Source organism: Globicephala melas, chromosome 2 (assembly GCF_963455315.2).
Source record: "Globicephala melas chromosome 2, mGloMel1.2, whole genome shotgun sequence".
Classification (NCBI taxonomy): Eukaryota; Metazoa; Chordata; class Mammalia; order Artiodactyla; family Delphinidae; genus Globicephala; species Globicephala melas.
Window position 1 is genome coordinate 35710679 of NC_083315.2, and position 6608 is coordinate 35717286.

The 6608-nt window shown below is 43.5% G+C and overlaps 1 long non-coding RNA gene and 1 other non-coding gene across 6 annotated transcripts in view; both read right to left on the reverse strand.

The window, feature by feature from the left end:
• The window catches only part of LOC132596813 (uncharacterized), a 33448-nt gene extending 26894 nt beyond the window's left edge, over positions 1-6554 (reverse strand). For 4 of the 5 annotated variants that reach the window (XR_009562852.2, XR_009562850.2, XR_009562853.2 and 1 more), the window contains exons 1-2: positions 6390-6554; positions 2969-3123 (exon numbers count right to left, since the gene is read on the reverse strand). This is a non-coding gene — a long non-coding RNA (uncharacterized lncRNA). Of the gene's footprint in view, positions 1-209; positions 246-2968; positions 3124-6389 lie in introns of all 5 variants that reach the window. The other variant, XR_009562851.2, reaches the window with a different exon arrangement.
• On the reverse strand, positions 1362-1488 carry LOC115864740 (small Cajal body-specific RNA 15). The gene has a single exon (XR_004044101.1). It is a non-coding gene; the product is annotated as a small Cajal body-specific RNA 15 (non-coding RNA).
• Positions 6555-6608: the final 54 nt, after the last annotated feature.

The window sequence follows — 6608 nt, forward strand, 5'->3', positions numbered from 1 at the left end:
AATCTAAATAAGGCAGATGACCAACTTCAAGCATCACAATTATTCAGCATAAAGAACCTTTCTTTAAACATGTTTCTCATCTTCCACAAGAAAAAAAAAGTCTAGAAAAAAACCAAAACAAAACTTTTGTTTTTTGTAACATATTCTAGTTCCTTAAAATGCCAAGAACAATCTGCTGGAACTAAATTTCAATAAGGGGCAGGATTTACCTCAAGGCCATGTTCACCTGCAACCTGCTGATAAATCTGTTAAAAAACAAAATAGAAAAAGATTTTTTTAAAAAAATCAGACCATTGTAGCCACAATCCCTCATACTGGGCAAAAGACACCAAAATCTGTTCTTTTCTTAGCTTTACCTATATCACTTTATAACTCTTGAGCAAGTTATTAACATAATCTTTGGCTTCCCCACCTTAACAAAGGGGAAAGAGAATATGTAAAACCACCACAGAATCCTGGTGTAAAGTAACACGGGTTTAATAATTCAAAGTACTCAGAATTTAAGGCACCTTTATTAGATGAGATTGTAAAGCTGGTTAGAGACTTGGGATACAAAATGACACTGGTTTCTGGTAAAATTAAATTGCCTTTTATTTGGAAAAGTGTATGTTTAATAACTGACTTCCTGCTGATTCAAACAATATGCAATCACTTGTACACATGCAATAAAGTAATTTCTGAAGCATGTGCTTGGTCATCAATTTGCTCTTCTCATCCTCCAAAATGTGTTAAAATCTTACGTGGCTCACACAGTAGCAGCTGCCCCCAGCACAATTCACCATGATGTGGCATTCTGTAAATGAGACTAGGCTGGTCTCTATCCAAGGTTTAGCTACCAGAAGACTTCCTGGGTCTTCCCTGGTGGCACAGTGGTTAAGAATCCGCCTGCCAATGCAGGGGACAAGGGTTCGAGCCCTGGTCTGGGAAGATCCCACGTGCCGCGGAGCAACTGAGCCCGTGCGCAACTACTGAGCCCGCGTGCCATCATTACTGAAGCTTGCACACCTAGAGCCCGTGCTCCTCAACAAGAGAACCCACCGCAATGAGAAGCCCATGCACCACAACAAAGAGTAGCCCTCACTCGCCGCAACTAGAGAAAGCCTACATGCAGCAATGAAGACTCAACACAGCCAGAAGTTAATTAATTAATTAAAAAAAAAAAGACTTCCTGGACCCTATGAAGACTGTACTACAGGAAAGGTCCTCTCCTCCACTTTCCTAACCAACTTCTCCAACTTCTAGTCACCTTCCTATCAATTAGAGTAAGATTCTCATGGGTTCACTATGTCTTTCTTCACCCTGACTCATCTATAAATTCACTACTCCTATTTTCTATAGCAAGACAATAGAAAGTGTATAACTGCTGTTGGTAGATAAGTAGGTCTTGAATTCAGTTTGCAAACAAGACCTGTTCTATCTACCTTTTCATTTAGGAGGCTAAAAGCAGAGTCAGCTTGACTTCAAGGACTCTAATTTCTTAGTCTCCAGAAGAACATGACAAGTCCAGCTTTTAAAACACTGTCCTCTAGCATGTCAAGATATTGAGGGAATGGTAATCTATTACTTTTATAACTTCAACCTTTAAGAGATTTGAACTCTTGCATATGCTTGCTTCATGGCAACCAACGCTTAATGAATCTAAATGCAAGGCAACAGTTTGTGGGCTTCCCTGGTGGCACAGTGGTTGAGAATCCGCCGGTCAATGAAAGGACACGGGTTTGAGCCCTGGTCCGGGAAAATCCCACATGCCATGGAGCAACTAAGCCCGTGCGCCACAACTACTGAGCCTGCGCTCTAGAGCCCGTGAGCCACAACTACTAAGACTGCGTGCCTAGAGCCCATGCTCCGCAACAAGAGAAGCCACCACAATGAGAACCCCGCGCACCGCAACAAAAGGTAGCCCCCTGCTCGCCACAGCTGGAGAAAGCCCGCGCGCAGCGAAGACCCAACGCAGCCAAAAAAAAAAAAAAAAAAGATAACAGTTTGTGATTTGCAAAGATTGCACATCTTTTCTGTCAGTTAGGAAGTCTCCCGGAAGGAGCGTAACCATGAGTTGGGCACAGCTATGCCCCAAGTTAGTAAAATGTCCCAAATATTTTAGAAATGCTACTGAACAGGGGCTAGTTCATGTCTTTCTACTTCAGGGCTTGTTTTCTGCTATTCCCCAATCCCAGAAAAAAATTAAGCCCAACTAATTAATTGCTTTTTCTTCATTTTTCCCACACATTGATAGATTCAGGTTTTTCTGCTCTATTTCCACCTCACTCAAATCCTGGTAGAATTAAACTATCATTTATTTGAGTTATGCAAATTCAACTAAACAGTTTGCAGCTGATTAAAACAACATGCAGTCATTCAGACATAACCGGTAAAAATGTTTTTATACAATGAACTTGGATTCTAACCTTGCTGTCTCCCCTGTGCTCATTTCTAAGCCTAAATGTGGGTCTCTTCTTTGAAAGCAGCTTACGACATGTCCTTATATTCAAATAGACTGTACTGGAGACAAGAATATAATCCACTCACTGGGAAAGAATCCAACCAACATAGCTGAGATTTCCCAGCTATGCATTTAAACAAAGCAGGAACTTACTTTTTACAAATGGATTTACTGAGTACACACATCACTTCTTGGTAAAGCCATCCTATTATTCGGCCACACAGAAAGATTTCTACCCTCTGACTTCCCTTTATATCCCAAATACCCATCCAATTAAGGGGGAGGGGGCAGTGAGAGAGAAGGAAAACAAGAGAAGCACGATCCAAAAATAAGGAAAGAGCTCTGGAAAAGACACTTGATAGTGTCTTTTGTACAATTTATAAACCAGCCACAGATTCCTGGGAATCTGGAATGAACACCACCCCCACCCCCAGCTCCTGGCCCACCCAAGTAATGCCTGTATAAAAGTTACTTCTTAGAAGCACTGCTTAATTCCTCCCTCTCCCAGGCTAAGTTCCACATACTCACCTCCTTCAGAATATTTAAGTGGCTATAGTGCCACCATGACCTGTGTCTACTCCGCTTGACAGTAAGCAAATCAAAGGCAGGAACTGTGCCTTCATAATCTCTGAATGATCAGAACATGGAAACAACAGTGTTCTGCTTTCAAAGAGCTTATATATCTGAAAAGAAAAGGAGACATCAAATTGTCTTCCAAATTAAAAGAAAAGCCTCTTTATTAGAAAGTAGCTTTCAAATCTGTGTGTACTGGTATGAGCAGGGGGAGTACTTCTCAACCTTTCTTCTGTTCCAATACACCTGAGGGATCTAATACATAATCCCATTACTTAGCAGTGCGCCACGGTGACTTCTAATATGGGCAGAGTGGGAGGGGCTTAGAAGAATCTAGGGGGTGGGGAAGATGTGTGTGGCCTAGAAAGCTCCTCCCCATGACTGCAAGAGCTCTTTGACACATTTAATATTATAGTTTTGACTACTCTTAATTAAGAGAGCCCAAAGGTCTACAATATGTTTACTTAAAATGCTCTGAAACATAAATTTGGTTCATATCCTCTGGAGGCTGGTGAGTGGAAGCTACCCCCTCGGCCCTGAGCTTGACAGATGTTCTGATATCACAGCACAACAGGACTCTGGCTCTCTGCTGGTCTTAGAATCTAAGACTTTGATGGAGGAAGTTATATGCCGTTGAGGTAATGAAAAATTTAGGGACTTACAAAGATCACAGGCGATTCCTTCTCAAATGTTGTGTCCTTTTTTTTTTTTTTTAATACTTTTTTTTTTTTTGGCTATGCAGCACGGCCTGTGAGATCTTAGTTCCCCGACCAGGGATCAAACCCGTGCCCCCTGCAGTGGAAGCATGGAGCCCTAACCACTGGACAGCCAGGAAATTCCTTTAAGTGTCTTTAAAAAACCATTTTATGGGAAAGATGTCCTCACAAGTAATACAAAGTAACAATTACAGTAGCTCAATGCCAAACAACAGCTCCACTCCCTGAGACAACCTTGGCCAAATTTATGTAATACCCGCAGGGTGAAAAATCAGAAGGAGGCACTCCTCATTACTGAAATCTCATCCTTTCCTAAAAAGTTGATGGCTGGCTAGAATTTTCAGGTGGGATCCTATGTTTCACTCCTTTAAAGCAGAAAAATATGTTCCCAGCCCTTCAGAGAACTTCAAGCCAATTTCCCCAAAATAACCACATATAACTATCAAAGATTTCTGCAAAAGAGAAGGTGTTTTAAACACCAATTACCTACTTATGTAATAACTATGAACTCAGTATAATTCCAGTAGAAATTATAGAAATATAAGACTGTCCCTGTTATTCTTTTTTTTTTCCGGTACGCGGGCCTCTCACTGTTGTGGCCTCTCCCGTTGCGGAGCACAGGCTCCCGACGCACAGGCTCAGCGGCCATGGCTCACGGGCCTAGCCGCTCCGCGGCATGTGGGATCTTCCCGGACCGGGGCATGAACTCGTGTCCCCTGCATCGGCAGTTGGACTCTCAACCACTGCGCCACCAGGGAAGCCCCTTGTTATTCCATTTTTAAGGTGATACTTCTGCTTATGTCACAATCACTTGCTACAGCAATCATCTAAAATTTTTTTGAAACATTTGTATAGAGCAGTTATTCTTAAAAGTCTGGTCCCTGTGAGGGCCCCTGAGATCCTTTCACTCTAACAACAGAATGTGTGCTTATATATTCTTGTGTTTAAAGACACCTCTCAGTTTTTAATTTCTAATACCATAAATACTGATATATATATAACACACATAAATGAGAGCTCTTTGGAATCCTCAATAATTTGTAAGGGAGTCCCAAGAGCAAAAAGTTTGAAAATAATTTATATAGAGTAACAGTGGGTCCCTCACAATGAACATCTAGTTGAATGAGTTTCTCAGTGGAAAGACTTCCCCTGTGTGATGCTAACAGTTTTCAATATTTGCTAATGTTCAGGTTGTTTTCTAGACCTCTTAGGCTTTCCCACGTTCCTACAAGACACTTCCACCTAATAATATGGAAAAGATGAGAGAGAACGCACAATACTTTTAAAGAGCACGAGCACTAAGTGCAGTATTACTTATGCAGACAGCTGAGGTGTGACTGCAATGCCCTCTATAGCATCTGCCCTGGACTTGCGGGCAACTTACGAGTTCTTTATAGCTAGTTTCTGATTCAGACAGTGTTTTGAGTAAACACTTCCACAGATTGTTACAGTAAACATTCATAGTGAGAACTCAAATAGTTAGTGATAAGTCTTCCAAGGTGAGCATATACCTATGAACACCAGGCCTTTCTGTGTAAAGGTATGTAAGAGGTACGCAAAGTTTCATCTTCACGTTTTGTTACTACACATACGTTCCTGAATAGGAAATGATAGATGCATCTACATCTATAGAGTATCTAAAATGTAAATAAATGACAGTTCTAACTCCTGACACATAGTGACTTTGCCTTTGATGGATTCATACTGCACCTAAATGTACACCACCACCCTCTTCACTCCTGCTCACTTCCCCCCAAAAAGACTTGTTCAGCAATCCAAAGAGATGGTATGGTGTGGAGGAAAGAATTCTGGGTTGGAAATGAAGAAATGTCACTTCTAGTCCCATCTCTATCACTAACAACCTGTGTTACTTTCAGCCTGTCTCCTCTCAAAGACTGAGCTTCAATTTAAGATGAAAGGAGGGGGGACTTCCCTGGTGGTGCAGTGGTTGGGAATCAGCCTGTCGGTGCGGTGGACGCGGGTTCGAGCCCTGGTCCGGGAAGACCCCACATGCCGCGGGGCAGCTGGGCCCGTGCGCCACAGCTACTGAGCCTGCTCTCCGGAGCCTGTGAGCCACAACTACTGAGGCCCGCGGGCCTGGAGCCGATGCTCCGCAGCGAGAGGCCGCTGCACTGAGTAGCCCACGCACCGCAGGGAGGAGTGGCCCCCGCTCGCGCAACTAGAGAGAGCTCGTGCACAGCAGGAAGGACCTAATGCAGCCAAAAACAAACAAACAAATAAATAAATAAAAGATGAAAGAACGGGCATGGTTCTACCTCTAATACCAAGTGACTTTGCTGGCCGATTCAGGAAGCTTAAAAATTACCAACTGTGAGTGTACTTTTTCAAATTAATGCAACAGGCGCTGCTGCCTCAAGCAGGAATCATCGATTATGAAAGTCTGGGTTTGTATAGACCTTCACGTTGCATACCTTCCTCAACACAGGATAGCGCCCATGGGAAATTTCACCTACTGAATTTTTTTCTTAAACTGCATTCTGAGTGTGGATTTCTCCCTTTCATATCTATCCCCACGACAGCTCCGTGAGCTACCAAGCTCGTTTTTCAGACGAGGTCCAGAAAGCGGAGGACGATGACTTAGTAATGAGACCTAGGTCGCCGGTAGCGCTGACACGGCGACAGATACACCGACCCCTCACCTCTACTCCGGTTCCCCTCCGCGTCTCCTGAAGCCCGACACTCCAGCCAGCCTGCCTACAAGGACGCTGTTGTCATCCGCCTCGCCGGGTGTCCGGAGATCGGCCTTACTTTACGTGCCAGAAGACGCCTGCTCTCCGGTGTCCGATCTCGGCGGCAACTCCTTTCTTCTTCCGGCGGAAAAGAGCTCTTTCCGCTTTCCGGGGCGCCGGGAGGAAGTC